The sequence below is a fragment of the Ananas comosus genome, linkage group 1 (assembly GCF_001540865.1).
Source record: "Ananas comosus cultivar F153 linkage group 1, ASM154086v1, whole genome shotgun sequence".
In the NCBI taxonomy this organism is placed as follows: domain Eukaryota; kingdom Viridiplantae; phylum Streptophyta; class Magnoliopsida; order Poales; family Bromeliaceae; genus Ananas; species Ananas comosus.
Genome location: NC_033621.1, coordinates 8,121,179 through 8,140,407, shown reverse-complemented (window position 1 = coordinate 8,140,407; position 19,229 = coordinate 8,121,179).

The window sequence follows — 19,229 nt, the reverse complement described above, 5'->3', positions numbered from 1 at the left end:
ACCTCGAATACCAACCAATCACCAACCCTTTGGGTTATTATTTTTACATTCATATTGTGAACCATGGAAGCTTCTTGCTTTCATAAGCCATGCTGAAAGAAAAACAAGGACGATTTCATTGCTTGCATAGAGTAGTTAAAAACTAATTTTTAAACAATACAATGGTAAAATAAAAAAATAAACAAAGCCACAGAAAGACAAATTAAAGTTTGCCAAAATTAGGTCCTGTATAATTTTTTATTCATTTTAAATTATAAGGTCTTTCTGCATAAAAAATTCATAAGTTTTGTATTTTTATAACGACGGGCTATTATTTTAAATTTTACATATTTGGCTGAATTTTTAATGAACTGATCAAAATACATTTATTTATTTTTCTCTTTTTTTCTATCATTCATTTTTTTTCTCTAGCCCTCATAGCCTCCTTCACCGCCTCCGCGCCCCTCGGTGACGGCTAGGGGCGTCTACGAGCCAAACATGAACACGTTGGGGTTGGCTCTGTTAGATGTATACCCTAGAAGCCAACTAGTCCGACACATGTATTTTTTTTAGGATATAAATTTGTATTTGACTTTAAAATATTATTAATAAATTTGGGTTCTTATTTTTATTCATATTGTGTATGTGTCTATGAATCATGCAAGGAATTAATAAGATAATGTTATTAATAAGATGATATCATTAATAAGATGATGTCATATATTCTCAAGAGTTGAGAATTTGAGATATGTGTCATTAGTGATTAATTTCTAAATGCTCTCGATCGAGAGATCATCACAAGGACGGTGATTAATCTGGTGAGATTGGTGCATAGGTCGCTTCCCTTCTTGATAAACGAGACTCCAGTCGACAATGTGGGGACACTGAAGCAAATACGCAGATGGTTGTTAGAGAGCAAGGGTACCAAACGTGACCAACGCGAAAAGTCACTTAGATGTCTACTCACTCGTAAGTGCCTTACTCAATGTTGAAGTAGTGTGACTGGTCCTTTGACATGCGGTGTCTCAGCTATTCACAATGAGGTTACTGTAGTTTGACTGTACATACACTTGGTCCTTAGTCAGTCAGGTCTTTGTGGTGCATGTTGGCTGTAATAGATTCATTGTAGGAATAGGGTGTGCATTTATATGGAATCTACCTCCTTTAGAAGATAGGGACGTTAGTTCTATGTGATTTATGAGAACGAGTTTAAAAGACCTTAGCCAGGGTAGAGTTAATAGCGGAAAAGGGTTTCCAATATTAGAAAGTCGAGTTGAATAAATTTGACACATGACAGACGATGGGGTTTGACAAGTTATTCTATAACCTCCGTCCAGTCAAGACTTATGATAGAAGGACTGTATCACACAGTAACTGTACCAAGAGATTCGGTATTCCATTCTACCGGAATGCAACTACATGTTGCTAAACATCACTAGTGGATTGTGAAACTCATGAAAATTATCTAGATGATCGATAATTCTTATTGGGTTGAGTTAGAATTATTCCGATCCACTGAAAGAAGTTTTGGTGATATTATTGATAGTGATCAGAATATATCTTACTACTAGATAGAATAGAACCCATGGGGTCACACACATAAGAGGTTGTGACTGATCGGATGGCTAGATAGCGATTTTTGAATCGCCAAAGGACCTAATTATTAATATGTTGATAATTGGACTAATTTGTAATTATTACAAATTAGTGGCATTAAAGTGTAAATTTTACAAAAGAGGACTTACTAACGGTTAGTAAATTATAAGAGGACTTATGTGCAAATGTTGCATTGTTAATTTGATATAATCAAATTAGGATAAAGTTCAAATACTACAAAAAATATGACATTTAAGGACCTTTTTTTAGCAGTTAGTGACGCTTTTAAATTTCTCTAAAAAATCTACTGACGCATTACAAAGCGTCGGTAAAAGCGTCAACAAATGAAGAGTCGCCACGTATTTACCGACGCTTTAACAAAGCACGCTTCGGAAAGGCCGAAGGCGTCTAAAATGCAAAAAGTGCATGTAGGAGGTTTTCGAGAGCATTTAGAGTGAAAATCTGCAAACTGCAGATTTTGAGCTCTCGGGGACCGGTCCCTGGTGGGAGAGACCGGTCCCCGTACGCGTATGGGGTGCAACAACCAGTCTGCACCAAAAATGTGCTCTCGGGGACCGGTCCCTCAAGAGAGACCGGTCCCTGAAGGTCCGGTCCCTCGAGGGAAGACTGGTCCCAGTACGCATAAAATTTGAGCAGAAAGGCTGCTCTGCAAAATGGTGCTCTCGGGGACCGGTCCCTACTAGAGAGACCGGTCCACGCAGCCCGAAAATGCCCAGTCTGGGCAGTGTATCTAGATGAAAGTTGAGGGGCCCAATTGCATTTACGCATTATATGGGATATGTAAAGGGGTAAATGAGGGCTTTCCATTATTTCTCTCCCCCACACACACACAAGACACTCTCTCTGTCATGCCCCGGGACCCAGCGGAAGTCCGCCGGGCAAGCGTCCAGACCTGCCATACGTCTAAAACATATAAGGTGTCTACAATAAAGCAGTAAATAAAGCAAGATAAAAGAACATCTAGGAGTATCAGTGTAACATACCAGATTTTGGTATAAAAATAAAAATAAATAAAAATAGTGTGAGAAACTATTTTTATTGGATTTGTAGAAGTAAAACATAAGTCAGAAGTGACTTGTGCCGAAATCGGAATGAAAATAGAAGATCTAGAATTTTCTGTTGAAAACGGGACAGATAAATTAGCAGAAAATGCACAGTCTCAGAAAATTATGAAAATTGGAGGATAAGTCAGAAATATTTTTATGAGCCTAGATTTAAAGTTTCATATTTTTCTGACACCCGTAGAGTGAGAAATAAAATCCGAGAGTTATCTGATAAAGATTACATTCGGCACAGTTTTCAGTGACCAAATGGGGTTGAAACTGAAAACTTAAAATATATTCTTACTCAGTACGTTAAACTGAGCCTGCCTGTCAAATTTGAGCTTAAACGAACATTCGGAAGGACTCCAACTGTTCCGAACTGCAAAAACTGCCTAGAGTGAATAATGTTTTGAGGTGTAATGTATAAAAAAGCTTGATGCTTCTTCTTCCTCCTTCAGCCGTGAACACCCACACACACCCGCACGCCCGCATGGAGGGAGAGGGAAAACCCTCCCTTCTCTCTCTAGATTTCTCTCTCATCTCTCCAAATCTCTCGCTCAAATTCGCAGCGTTGGCGGAGATGATGCTCGCGAACGCGTTGGGAGCGACGAATCGAGCTTTCGTGCGCCCGTTGGAGCGGCGTGTTTTCGTCGCGGCGTTCACATTGTGGTAAGCTTTTGGGATTTTGCTTAATCCTTCACATTAAGTGTTCTAATAGCCTCTAATGAGCTTAGTTGGCATGTTGTCCCATTTAATTTGAATTATTTGAAGATTAATTCATGTTAGGGCTCAAAAATGCTAGTTTTGTAAATATGAGGGTTTGATCTCATTTGACCCTCTGTAAACCTAATTGCTAGGTAAACGAACGCGTTGGCGAAGACAGTTCGGCGATTCGTCGAGCCGTTGCGAAGTTATTAAAGAAACAGACGTTTAGGCTTCGTTTCTGCCTGGAGGGCCGAGGCGATATCGTAAACTCATGAAAATGGATTTGAAGCATCGTGGCACATAACCGAAGACCTTTAATTTTCGGATCGTGGATTGGAGGCCGTTCGGGTGGTCGCGCGAGAGATCGGGCCAAACCGGGTGCCGGGTGCCGCGGGAGGCCGATTGCAAGTGTCGACAAGCAATCGGAAAGCGATTTGAGGTGGGTTGTATTTACCGAAGCGACTTGGTCCCCCCGCATGTCAAAGCGAAATATGGAATCTTGTTGATGCATATGTGTATGTGCATACGGGCATATTAGCATTGTATAAATGCATGCTAGTTGGAAATTTGCATATTAGTATGTATGCTTAGTGAAATACATGCTAGGGGCATTTAGCATTATGAGATTCATGTTGACATGTATTAAAGAACGTGAGCATATAAATGAATGTTAACATATTGTTAATCATATGAGTTATGAGAAATTGCTAAATGTGGACACATGTTAGATAACAATACGCATATTGACATTATGAAAATGCATACTACAGGATAATTGCATAATAATGCATTGGGAAGTACATGCTAGTTGTAATATATGTTGGCATTGAGATGATGCATGTAGTTAACACTAAAAGAATGCATGTAAATGACATGACGTAAAAGCTAGGCAAATGCTTTGTATGGTTGCTATATAATAATTATCGTAGAATGTATGATGAATATGCTATGTAAATGCTAGATGATTGCATGAATTGGATCGATAACTCTATAATAGAGACCTTGACATTGGACATCTATATATTAGATCGAGTGGCACTTAACCTAGAGTCAGGAACCTAGGTTGAACATGGATGATATGAACCTAGTGTGAATAAACATAGGTTGGACATGAACCTAGTGTCAAAGAACTTAGGTTGGAATCATATGTGGCATTGAACCTATTGTTAAAGAACATAAGTCGGACTTGGACAATAGTAAATAAGGGTGACAATGAAAATAGAGACATGATTAGCATCAAGAAAGTGGTTGTTAAACATAGTTTAACCATATTGACATTTGTAACCCCCGAGGTTTCGGAAAAAATATCGAGCTTTAGCCAAATCGACTAACGTCTGCGAAGAAGATGGATAGACAAGTCCCAATTATCATTCCAACACTGTTGGAAGGGTTAAAAGTAAGCTCTAAAAGAGTTGAAAGGGTTTTGGCATCGAACGGCGCGAAAGAGAGTGGAAACGAAGTCAAAAATGACATTCTGGATGTCTTGTACCGGTACAAGCCCAATGGTTGTACCGGTACAACCAGCGAAGTACTCGGCTTGGAGCTGCCAGGCCTTGTACCGGTACAAGGGGTCTTGTACCGATACAAGTACTGCGCAACCGAGAGAGCCAGCTCTCGGGTTGGGCTATCTGCCAGGCCTTGTACCGGTACAAGAAACCGTGTACCGGTACAAGGAGCCCAAACAGCACAGAATTGATCTGTTGCAAATATGAATGTTTGGGGGGTCTTTTGGCAATTATTACAATATGTTATAACCCCAGCTCTCTCTCTCTCTCTCCCTCCCATGTCTCTCTCTCTCCCTCTCAACCGTGGGTAGCAAAGAGAAGAGAAGAGAAGAAGAAAAAAAAAAGAAGGAAAAAGAGAAGAGAAGAAAGGAAAAGAAGAAAAGAAGGAGAAGATGGAGGAGAGGAAGAGGATCATCACTATCATCATCCTCTTCATCTTCTTCTCTCCCTTGGAGCACTAGGAGAGGTAAACTTCCAAGCCTCTCATGGTAGATTTTTGTAGAATGGGTTTTAAACCCTAGATCTTTGGTTTTGATCTACCTACAAGCTTTAGAACTTCGTAGAGGCCAAGAACACATGAAATCCATGGTGTTCTTTATGATTCTCTAATGGTGGATTTCTAGGGTTTGTTCTAAACACCCTATGAACGGTTCTAATGGTCCTAAATGAGCTCTAAGAACTTGGACAAGCTCTCTTTTGCTTGTTTTNATATATATATCTATCTGTTTATTAAACTAACCTGCAGTTGCCTCCTTTGAACCTGTTGGTCGAGCATTTCCCTTGGGTGGCCGTACCCACTGGGAACCATGGAGTTGGTTCTCACCCCACGTGATTTGGGGGTGTTTACAGGTTCGCACGTGAGCTGCGCGGCGGCGCGAAGAAAGGGCGTAGCTCCGTAGATAGCGCCCTACCCCAGAGACTAGAGCTAGCAGTACCCCGTCGACATAGCTTAGGGGTTAAAGAAATGAAAAGAACACAATGTAACATGTTGTATTAAAGATATAAATGTTGTAATAATTTAAATTGCATTTGGATGAAAAAGGAATGGTAGTTGAGGTGTAAAATGCATGAATATGAATGAATGTAATAATATAGGATGTGTTTATGTTGTTTGATACCTTCCATTATGCAATCTTGATTGAAATGTGTTCCTGGTTGGAACTTCACACATTGTATTGATTGCTATGCCTTGAACGTACAGGGGAGACTCTGTCCGCAGTACAGGGGAAACCCTGTCCGTTCGGCGATCTGTTGCGGCGCCGCGACCCGGCCAAATAGGCGGGCGGTCGCGGGGCGTGACACATCGAGTCCATCTCTTATCTCAGCACTATAGGATTCAATGTCTCGACCCAATCCTCATCTATCCACTATATCAAGCATTCAACTCACACTATGATATCATCTAGGAAAGCATGAGGAAATGAAAATACACATTTATCCTACAATGCATATATGTAAGAGATGCAAGATTACAATGCACTAAGACATAAAGAGGAGTCCGGTTCGAATGACACCACCCACCTTCTGGTGTTGTCACAACTCTAGAAATGCGATTTAGCGATTTTACGACGTCGTCTCGGCCTCCCAGGCGAAAACGAAGCTCGGAAGGTCCTTTTTGCCAATAACTTTGCACCCGCTCGACGAATCGTCGAACCGTCTTCGCCAACACGTTCAAACACCTAGCAATTAGGTTTACACATGATCAATTTAGATCAAACCCTAGCACAAGGCAAAATCCCATTTTGGAGCTCTAACTTGCAATTATGCAAGAATCCATCTCCAAATCTCCAAACTCATGCATAAAGCATCTCTTTAGCATGCTAGAGTTCTATTTAAACCATTTTAGAGCTTAAAGATCTAAACCCTAGAAATCTACCATGGTTGAGCTTCAAGCTTACCTCCAAAAGCTAGCTCCAATGGTGTAGAGGAGAAAGAAGATGATGAATACCCTTCTTCTTGCTTACTTCTCCACCAAAACCCACTCCTTCTTCACCTTCTAGAGAGAGAGGAAGAGAGTTTAGAGAGAGAGAGGGAAGTTTTAGGTTTAGGGTTGAGGAAATGAGAGAGTGAGGGAGAAGGATGACCCCTTAGCACTCATATAATGCACAATTACCAAAAACCCCCTCCACTTTGCAAGTTATGCACAGCCCAGCCCTGGGCATTTTCGGGTACGGGGACCGGTTTGTCCCTAGAAGGACCAGTCCCCGAGAGCAAGATTTGCGAGCAGGGCGGTCGAAACCCTAGCGATCACGATGGAAACTAGATTGAAACCCTAGCGATCACAATTCGCATCCCCAGCGATCGCCATGGAGATGATGATGCGAGGACGAAGGAATGGAACGGGATCGTTGGGTATTTATAGACATTGGTGGCGTCAGCCGCGTCGGCTTCGGATACGAGAATGAGTCTATGGCAGAATTTTTTTTATAAATAATTCAATCAATTTTTATAATTATACAATCATTTTTTTTAAAAAATAATTATAAAAATAAATCTCTAAATACAGTTTAACAGGACATTTACTTTGAGAGGACACGTGGCAGGATGTTATTGGTTGAGTTGGATTATTTATTCTTTTCAATTTAATAATATAAAAAAACAGTTTTATTATTTATTACTGATTGATAAATAAGAAAGAAAAGATAATTAATTATTAGGACTTTTGCTTAAATATTCTTATTTATCATTTAAAATTTTTGAATTTATCGTTTTCTTTTAAATATATCCTTCTAAAATTTAAGTCTTCTTAGTAAATTCTAGAGATAAGAATATATTTGAAGAATTTTTTATAATCAATCCACTGTCCAAAACTTTATATTTTTGGAACATCTTTGCCTTTCAAAAAAAAAGAGAAAGTTTTAGTTTAAAGATTAAAACTTTATTTAGAAAAGCAACTAAATAAGTTAGCCAGTAAATCATTTTCCTACATAATAAAAAATTATGCGGATAAATTATTTTTTTCACTTCCAAACTTTTCAAAAATTAGCCAACCCACGCGTGTGTGCGATTACATTTTAGTAATTATGTACTTGCAATGACTAATAGTAAACATGTGGTGCATACTTAACAAATCTATACTATATATAAAAGCACGTATATTCAAATTTGGGTCTGTCGACAGACCCATTTTTCGGCGGAAAAATTAGCGCCCATTTTTCTCTTTCCGTACGAAAAATTTTAAATATAAGAATAAGAATAGAAATAGAAACAGCAATGAATACGTAAGTTCTCTATAACAGATTACTGATGTGAAAATCTTAAAATATAAATTTTTCTATTTAATTTCAAAAGTAAGTTTTCTATAACAGATTACGGGTGTGATAATCCTATAAAAGATATTTTTCTATTTTATTTTATAATATCTTTTTTAGATATTATCTATTTAATTTCAAAATATATTTTCTTTTTAAGATAACGGATTTTATTTTTCTATTTAATTTCAAAAATTTATTTCCTAACAGATTTTATTTTTCTATTTAATTTCAAGAGTAATTTTTGCATTTCAAAAGTATTTTTCTATTTAATTTCAAAAGTAATTTCAAAAATATATTTTCTTTTTAAGATAACGGATTTTATCTTTCTTAATAGTGTGATTTATTATTTTAAATTTTTTAGATACATATTTGGCAATCATATAAAATATGGCCTAAAATTAAAAAATAATTTTAAAAAATTATAACTTTTTCTAATAATTATTACGTGCATTTACACGTACATTTTACTAGTTATATTTTATATAGATAGATAATAAGCTCAATATATATTGCAAAATGTATTTTATCTAAATAATTATCTTAGCATCTGTTAATTTGACCGATTTGTTAATTTTGACTCACGTAGTAATATATCACTTTCCAATTAGAAACTTTATAGATAGCAGCATCAATATCAATTAATGGCAATAAACTAAAATGCTACGGAAAAGAAAGTAAAAAAAAAAAAGAAAAAAAGATGTTCATCGACCAATTTATTAAAACAAATGTTAAAATAAATAGAACTCACGGTGCTAATTATTATCAAATATGGAACTGAGTGTTGATGCCAAAATTGAAATTAACATGCCGACCTAATCCACGTATGAGCCAATAAGGGCACGTGGTACACCAGGAGTTGGCAATAAGGCGCCTGAAAGTTTTAGGCGGGAACGGTTGAGAAGTGGGCATAACTTCCACGATGGAGCGTAACTTCCATGAGGAATGGGCGTAACTTCCACGATCATGGTTACAACTACTCCCCCCACTACTTTCAACCGACCAATAATGTGGGCTGAGAAAACATTACTATAAATAGTAACTTCAAAGCCTGTAATAAGGGTCTTTCTCTCCCCTGAACGAGAAGACCACCGCATTTTCATATCTTTCCTTTCCTGTATTTATTGCTTTCTAGGAGTAGTCTAAATGTAATATTTTCTTTTTCACATTTACTGCTTTCCTAGGAGTAGCTTTTAAGTAGAACCCTGGAGTCTATTTACCCCACGGGCATCACTCTGTTATAAACTACATATTTGCAGAGTCTGTATGCCCTTCGAGCACACTCTGTTTTATTAATATATATATATATATATATATATAGGTATTCGGCTTTTTCAGCCGACCAGTTACTGTGTATTTCTTCCATTCGGCTCTTCTGCGGACATTGATCCCTGCACAGTTCATACATTCGGCTCATCCAGCCGAACCGATTTTATAGTAAAGGTTTTCGAATCCGGCTGGCTCGATCCCTTGTCAGCCGAATCGCTTGATCCAGTCGAAGAGCGCAAACTTCGAGGGTCATTATCCGTAGCTGTTCCTCACCCCGACGCGCTCCCCAAGGAGGATCTTTGACCGGGTCAAGGGTCGGGATGATCGGCAACCAACAATTTTTGGCACGCCCGATGGGACTCGATTTTAGGTAAATTCACATTCTTATTGAAATTATGGCTGATGATAATGCCATGAATTTGCGCAATAGGGTTGTTCTTAGAAATTCTGGGAGTGATCAACCTAGTGATTCAGACAATGCTAGCGAATGTCAAGCAGTTTTGCCAGTTGAAGGAGAAACTAGTGGACAGTCGGCTCATCAAGAGTCGAATCTAACTCAGGCGCTCGGCCAGATGAGCCGAGTTTTGCAAACTTTAGATCAAAATATCCATCAAAGTACCGCTCGACTAGATGCGGTGCTGGCCGTCATCACGGCCTATAATGAAAATATTGCACGAATAGGGCAATTATTGACTCGAAATGAGCAACCAATGACAGGCTTACAAAGGCCTATGATGACACCAGTATTGCAAAATCCTGCAATACCGGTAAATGGACAGCCCCAATACCAGGGGGCACCATTCCAAGCGGCTTACAGACCGGCCGTCGTTAATACCGGTTAACAGCCGGAAATTACATGGGAATTGCCACCACCTCCGTCGATGGCAACATACCAGCCCCAAAATATAGGGGCTAGAGCTAGGGGGTAGGCTCCAAATATTCAAGAAGCAAATCCTATAGTACAAAACTTCGGACCATTACAAGGACCGAATGCAGCACAAGCACAAGTTCCTTTGCAGGGAAACAATAATGAAATATATGCGCAAATCGAAGAAGCCATCTGAAATACTTTTGGAGTAGGCGCAAGGCCGGCAATGCGGCTTATATTTAGATCACCTTAACCTGCAAATATAGGCACAGAGCATCCATACCCGGCAAACTGGAAAATGCCGAAGTTTGATAAATTTTCTGGGGATGAGACCGAAAACACGGTCGAACATGTGGCACGGTTCACGGCACAGTGCAGGGAAGCCGCGACAGATCCATTTTTAAAATTAAGATTGTTTGACACGTCGTTAACTAAAATGGCGTTTACTTGGTATATTAGTTTATTAGCCAATTCCGTCCAAAATTGGGACGAATTAGAAAGAAAATTTCATGAGCGATTCTATAGGTCGGAGCCACAATTATCGGTCGCCGACTTGGCTTTATACCGACAAATGTCGGGTGAAATGGTCGAAGAGTATTTGAACCGTATCAAAATAGCCAAAACCCGGTGCTTTATGAGATTGCCAGAATCAGAGTTCGCCAAAATGGCATTAAATGGTCTGCATTTTAAGATAAAAGACCATTTTGAAGATAAGTATTTTTCTAACCTATTTGATCAAGGTGTTCGAGTTGCCCAATATGAGCAATTTCAGAAGGAAAGTGAGGACAATCGGCTGCAATAGAGCCGATATAAAATGCAAAGCAAAGGCAAAGAGAAATCCTTGATAGAAGAATAGTCGGTTCAAGAAGAGCTGAGCCAATCGAGTGAAAGTGAAAAATCGGCTGATGAAGCCGAGGTATATACCGTTGGTAAAGAGCCATTTTCTTTAAGGAGAAATTCTTGATAGAAGAACATTCGGTTCAAGAAGAGCCGAACCAATCAAGTAAGAGTAAAGAATCGGCTGATGAAGCCGAGGTATATACGGCTGGGACGATAAAGAGCCGTTTTCTTTAAGCCAACCAAGACCAGCGAAACAAAAGCTTGAGTCTCGGCTGTGTCATTTGAGAAGTCGATTTGGCACTAATAGTCATCCGAATGCTCATTCGAAAGACTATTGGGGGGGCATTGTTGATGCCAAAATTGAAATTAACATGCCGACCTAATCCACGTATGAGCCAATAAGGACACGTGGTACACCAGGAGTCGGCAATAAGGCGCCTAAAGGTTTTAGGCGGGAATAGTTGAGAAGTGGGCATAACTTCCACGATGGAACGCAACTTCCATGAGGAATGGGCGTAACTTCCACGATCATGGTTACAACCACTCCCCCCACTACTTTCAACCGACCAATAATGTGGGGTGAGAAGACATTACTGTAAATAGTAACTTCAAAGCCTGTAATAAGGGTCTTTCTCTCCCCTGAACGAGAAGACCACCGCATTTTCATATCTTTCCTTTCCTGCATTTATTGCTTTCTAGGAGTAGTCTAAATGTATTTTTTTCTTTTTCACATTTATTGCTTTCCTAGGAGTAGCTTTTAAGTAGAACCCTGGAATCTGTCTGCCCCACGGGCATCACTCTGTTGTAAACTACATATTTGCGGAGTCTGTATACCCTTCGGGCACACTCTGTTTTATTAATATATATATATATATATATATATATATATAGGTATTCGGCTTTTTCAGCCGACCAGTTACTCTGTACTTCTTCCATTCGGCTCTTCTGCCGACATTGATCCCTGCACAGTTCATACATTCGGCTCATTCAACCGATCCGATTCTACAGTAAAGGTTTTGGAATCCGACTGGCTCGATCCCTCGTCAGCCGAATCGCTTGATCCAGTCGAAGGGCGCAAACTTCGAGGGTCACTATCCACAGCTGTTCCTTACCCCGACGCGCTCCCCGAGGAGGATCTTTGACCGGGTCAAAGGTCGGGATGATCGGCAACCAACACTGAGCAATAGAGATTGGAATAGGCCCTTATCCCCCCCTTTATACCCAAACGCTAATTTTTTACCCGAGAATAGTAGTTCTCGGTTGTCCCCACCAACACCTCCATTTTCTATATAAAACTACCTAAAATTGTTCTTATCCCCGGGAACAACCCAATTTTCATCAAAACACTATTTTTCTTATCCCCATACTTGTACCTATCCCTGTAATAGCTAGTTCTTGCTTATACCCGAACCAAACGGTACCTAAATGGTTATAATAATAAGATGGGAGGTAAACCATTACAGCTAATGCATCATCTTAATTATTATTTCATCACTAGTTATAATATATTTCCATTACTTCTAAATTTGATTGTGGGACTTGATTATAATAATTTAAAAAGTTAAAGTCAGAAATTACAAAAAATTAAATATTGAGGACCAAATGTCATGCACCCTAATAGTTTGAGGACCGAAGGTGTTATTTACCTTAATTTTTGAATCTATACAACTACATGAATTATTAGTTCTTAGTTCTTAACCGGATATGGCTAGAGTTATCAGCAAGCCAAACATGAGCCAGTTGGGACAAACTTGAGATCAGCTTGAAAATAATTCGTGTTAGTTTCTGCTTGGCTCAAAATTAAAACGAGCTAGGATAATTCAGCTCATTTTCAACTTAAAATTTATTTGAGTTAGGTCAAAATAATTTCATACCTGTGTAAATTATACTTTAATAAAATATTAATACTAACTACAATTAAATATTATTATTATTAGTACTTGTTGTCGCTCTGAGTTACCAATTACTATTAAACTAGTTAAGGGCCCGCGCGATTCAGCGGAAAGACAATACAATAGTAAATTAGTATAACTATTAACATCACTTTTTTTTTCTTACTATCCATTAATATTTTTCAATATTATTTATCTCAGTATCAAATAATTAAAAAAAAAAGAATGAAATTAAAAAATAAAATTATAGTATATTTCTTTCTAAAAATATTTCAATCTAACAAGTAAAATGAATGAATTAGTTTAAAATAAAATAAAAGCTCATCACAGTATTAAAAAAGACGAATAATATTTTTCTATTATCATCAAGGTAGAATCTATTACGATATACTAAAGTAGAACCCTTTATGAACCCTATGTGAGGAGCTGACACGTGGCTTTCTATATACTTGCCACGTGTCAAGCTCAAATATAGATTTTTACTATATTATTAAATTCAAATGGTAGGTGGATTAATGAGATATTTGAGAAATTCACGGATATTACGTTGCGAAAGAATTGGCGGGTGTGGATATTACGCGTGAGAAGAAAAATATTTGAAAAACGCGTAGATAGAAAATATGATATAAATGAGAGGGTAATATTATCACAAAAAGTAACAGATACTTTTATTTTCAATCATTAGATAAGATCTAATGGCAAAAAATTAATATCTTTTATAATGCTATTAAAAATCACCTATAATGAAGGGGATTTTATTTTAAAGTCACCTATAATTATGTTGAGATATTTGAGAAATTTACGGATATTACGTTGCGAAAGAATTGGCGGGTGCGGATATTACGCGTGAGAAGGAAAATATTTATCTTTATTTGGAAATAAATTATTACAAGCTCAAATATAGATTTTCTACTTTAGAAAAAATAAAATTAGATTTTTTAAGGAAATAATATCTTTTACTATATTATTAAAAATCACCTATAATGAATGAGATTTTATTTCAAAGTCACCTATAATTATAATTAGGGTATCAATACTAATAACTATTATTACTCTATATTTTTATTAATTAGGAAATAAAATTAATATATTATTATTAACTTTTATTATACCAATTAAATATAATTAATATAATTTACGCGTGAGAAGGAATTGAGAAGGCAAAAAATTAATATCTTTTAGTATATTATTAAAAATCACCTATAATGAAGGGAATTTTGTAAGGACTGAGATTTTGCCAATGCAGCTAAACTCTCCGTTGACGATGTTTTTATGCGTAATTTAATTACAAAAGCACTCGTCAAGTTTCAGGAGAAACCAAGTTAGAATGGAGAAGTTACGCGATTAATAGTATTCACTTAAGTGAATAGTAACTTTGGTTTTTCGGAAAAGCCACAGAGTAGAGTTGGCTTCTGGTGCGTATTGGACTCCAAACATAGGACTCCAATAGCTCATTTCGAATGGCTCGACTATTCTGAACCCAATGGCACTGACGGATTTCAGATCTAATGCACGATTTTTGAGAAAAAAGGAGTTTTATCAAAAAGAAGGTTTTCGCTCTTTGCTATCCTTGCATTATAAAGCTCCTCGTGCTTTGTGCCTGTGACTTGGGGTTGGGTGAGAGATGTTTCTAGTATCTACTGGAGGTAGGGAGTCCATATTCGGATTTGAATTTACGGTTTTTGGGTTTACGCATAGGTTTATGTGTGTAATATATGGAATAGTTGGAGAGGGGATGGGTTTGTTGCAAATCAGCGACCAAACCTAATGAAACAAGATTGACGTTTTGATGCCCCCGACGTGCTGAACGCGATAGTCCAGTCGGATCGAAAATCCGACGGACGGATCTCCGGCAATTACAAAGTTTTCGCTAAGAGGTCAAAGCGGCATTTTTGGTATTTCGCGCGAAACCCTCATATTTCATGTGCCGAATCGCGTGAGATCGGACGTGGAAGTGCGTATGTGTAAAATACGCGCACTGTGAGGGACTGGGCTGAGAATATTATCCCTAGGAGGAACTATCTTGCAAAATGTACATATGTATATAGTAGTTGCACTAGGCTTTCACGAGGAAAACCCTAGCTTTTGGCCTTCCCCTTAGCCGAACTAACCCTAGCCGACACCTCTGCACCTCTGCCCAACCCATGCGCGCATCCCGGCCGCCGGTGGGTGTCCCGGCTGCCGGAAAATTTGGAACCCGGCCACCCTACATCCTTCTCTCTCAACCTGTCCACCACCTTCCTAGGCATTGGCGCTGGGGAAGCCACCACCTGTGTAGAATCACCCATACGAGTCGGGCCTCCACCCCCTGGCCGAGACCGGCCTCTGGCGCCGTTCCCGCCGGCCCCCACCGTCCCCGTGCGCCGCCGACGCCGCCCTGGCAAGTTTCGGCCAAGTTCGGGATAGATCCGGCCAGGGTGGTTTGATCTCTGTTTCCGCTCGCCGTCGCCGCTCCCCGCCGGCAGTGCCGCCCTCCAGACACCTCCGGCGACCTCCGGCGTGCATCCCCGGACGTCCCCGAAGCCGCTGGCCGCCGCTCTTCCACTCTGCGGCCGCCCAGAGCTTGTGCGGGTCGAGGCCGAGCCACCTCGGCCACCGCATGACGCCGCCGCCCACGGAGGGGTGCATCACGATCCCCTCGGCCTCCGGCGACGGATCGACGTCGCCCCGACCTCCTCCGGCCGCCGCCGCGTCGCCGGGAAGCCTTGAACCCGAGAGCAGTTGGCGGGCTTGATCTCCTCCGCCGCGCCACCGGCTGCTGCCCGCCGTCGGCCAGCACCTACCTCGGACCTCTCGGACCGGCCGCTTCCATTCTCGGCCGGAGCGCTCGGCGTCCGGCCGCCGGAGACCAACCCTAGCTCCCACTGCTCCGGTATGCTATTGTTTTAAGTTCCAGCACTGTAGTTTGGGGTTTCGGTCATCTTTCCGGCAATCCAAAGGCACCCCGATGACTGTGGGAAGGAGCACAATCATCGTTATTTCGTTCTGAACATCATGCTTACCTTCGTTGGGGTCAACGGTGCCCCGGTTTGCGCGTTAGAAGCATTATTTTCGCTGTGCGCGCTGCTTCGCTGATTGTCGCGTCGCTTGTGGCGCTTCCCACAGTGGACGGAACTGCTCTGAAAGGTGAGCACGGCCTCCGGCATATCGAGACCTATCAGCAGGTGTTTCGGTTTGGCAAAAGAGTTAACGGATTGCTCGGTTGGACCATAAAAGCTTAGAAATCACCTAAAATAATGGGATTTCTTGCAATCGGGAGGGCTTTTATGCTTTTTGTTCGTCGTGGCTGCTGTTGGCAGCAAGTATGGGCTGAGGATAACCTATAGACTGATTGTCTAAGGCCTCAAGCCTTGTTGAAAATCAGAAAGTGATTTTCGGAGCGTTTCTCGGCGAAATTCGCCGATGGAACGCGGGTTCGGTTCGGAATTATTCCGACGGTGCTTCGTGATGGATTGTTTAGTCGCTGGGCCTTGTTGACTGGTCACTCGCATCATTTCGAGGGTTCAAAAATGACGGGTGAGCGACGGGGAGTTCCGGTGTCAAATTGGACACTTCCGGGAACCCGGATCGAAACGATTATCCGACGATAATTGTTTCGACGTGAGGAGTTGTGTTTGCTACCATAATGCATGATTAATTATGATTCATGGCAGCGGGTGACTCGTAGCTCGAGTCGGTGTGTTTCGGGACAGTTCGTGGGTCCCGGCGGAGTCCCAGTGCGATTTTCGGGACTTCCGGCGAGTTACGGTAGTTGGTTTTGGGAAAACCGATCTCCGTGGGTTTGTTTGTGGGTTATGCTTTTACGGTTTCTTAGCTGTGGGTTAGACACTAACCCGGTGGACCTTCCTTAGGTCCGGTTGACATTCTTTCGCAGACAGGAGACATGCGCGACATCCTTACAGGTGGGTACTTCGATCCGACGTCGGTACAGTGGTGCACGCTCGGTGATGGTTTCTTACCCTTACTCTGTTGTTGTTACTATTGCATAGTATATATTGGGCCTTGCACCCATGTTATTCCATTATACTCTGCTCATTGTTTGCATGCTTAGTATCCTGAGTAGGAGTAGAGTAGTTCTATCTATATGCATATCTGTTGACCTGGTTAGTCTGTTGTTGCATTCCGTATCTGTTGACCTCGTTGGTCGGTTCTCGTACTTCGTATCAGTGACCTTGCTGGTCGGTTGGACTCTGTGGATCTTGGGTCCAGGCAACACATCGACTCTCTTGTCATGTGTTTCGATCTGGTTGATCGTGGTTCGGCGTTGTACGCCCTTATTTCTGGCTTCGGCCTAGGCACCGGCTTCAGTCGGTTTTTGTTTGAGCATACCAGCATGACTTAGTCACAGCACTTGGGGGTATTCATGACACCGGGTCGGTTTGGCCACCGACCGAAGGTGTGCTTATCCGGATGGGTCGTCCTGTGGGGCGGGTGAATCAGGTCGGTGCAGGTTAGTGACAGGCAGCGCTTGAGGTCTGCGGACCAATATAGCAGGTACCAGATTGGGAATATTTGGACTTCTTGTTCGGTTGACGCATATAGCTATAGTAGAGGTTGTTGCTTGTATACCTTCATTTCTTTCTTTACACTTGTCTTGCTACTATATTTTTGTTGCATGTATACTTTCAGTTGTTCATTACAGTATCGGTAGTTGTACTTTCTTATATAAATGTATCTCTTTCGTTCATTATTACTGCTACTGCATTTCCACTGACCCGTATTGTTGTTTAGCTCTTCCTGATCCGGTGAGTACTCCTTGCCTTCATCGGCTTGCGGTACCCACTGGGAGGGGAGACATGTTTACATGTTCTCACCTCCCCCACCATTTTCAGGTATCGCCGGCGGTGAGAGTTGAGACGAGACGTGAGACACGTTCATAGTGGTCGCTAGAGCTTCCGACCCAGTTTGTCGNATCGGCTTGCGGTACCCACTGGGAGGGGAGACATGTTTACATGTTCTCACCTCCCCCACCATTTTCAGGTATCGCCGGCGGTGAGAGTTGAGACGAGACGTGAGACACGTTCATAGTGGTCGCTAGAGCTTCCGACCCAGTTTGTCGGTTTAGTTCCTACCCTATTTACTTTTGTTATTAATAGCTTTGATATTACATGGTTCAGTTGGTTTATGTTATTCGAATTCATGTGGTTTTGAATGAACTATAGAAATCGTGGATTTTGTGAAAAGAAAAAATGGTTTTCTACCCCTCGTGATAGCGTTTTTAAAAGATAAAAGTTTTCGAGTAGGGAACAATTTTCAAAAGGTTTTCTGTGGATTTATGTTTAGACATTGAATGTAAATCTGTGATGTAAATGGTGAATGTATGAATGTATAGTTATCTCTATATTTATGTAGTTGTGGTTGTATTCGGTTTACTTGTTGTACTTGTGTGATGCCGTGCAAATACAGGGGAGACTCTGTCTGTGTGAACAGTGGATTTTCTGTATTTGTGGCGGATCTGGCATACCCTGGGGTCAGATTTTCAAAAAAAAATTTAGACGCTTTTCCGCTGTGTTTCAAATTAAAAGGGACCCCAGGGCGTGACAGATTAAAGTTGTATCAGAGCCAAGTTACAACCACAACACCATTCACAGGTTGTTTTGAAAAGTAAATGAAACTGAACCATTGGTTACGTTAACCCATAGGAAGGCCTACGATATATAGGCACGTGAGCGCGGGGTTTGGACTTGTGTCCTGGTTTGCATTCGAGTTGGGTAAACTCTTAGTGCACTGTTATTTCTGTATGTGCTATGGTTTTCGCACAAGCTAGTGTCTCAGTTGGGAGTAGTGGCGGTGTTTCTTTCTGGACATTGAGTGGTGAGGCTGCATTCCCCAGGTGTTGCCACTCCTGTCAGGTTAGGCCTTGAAGGGCCAGGTGATCTTCGGGTGTCAAGCCTTGGGACCGGCAGGGGCCCTCCCGGTAGCGTGCCCAGACCCGCTATATGTCAACACATATAAGGCGTCTACAACAACAGCGGAAATAAACCAAAGAATAACAACATCTAGAGATATCAGAGCAAAAATATATCTATCATCTACAGCAAGGTAAAAGGATAATACAATAATAATAAGAGTGAAATATAAAATAATACAACATCTGTCCCCAAAAGGTACACAAAAGGGTGGTCTCTAGTACACTGGTACAGCTCTCAACCCCTCCAAAATAAAATACATCGAGAGGTAGACCACCTAGCAACTCGTCACTCGCTGAAGAGCTAGCTCGAAGCAACGCCCTTCCCACGGTCCCTAGCCTCTCCCGGCGT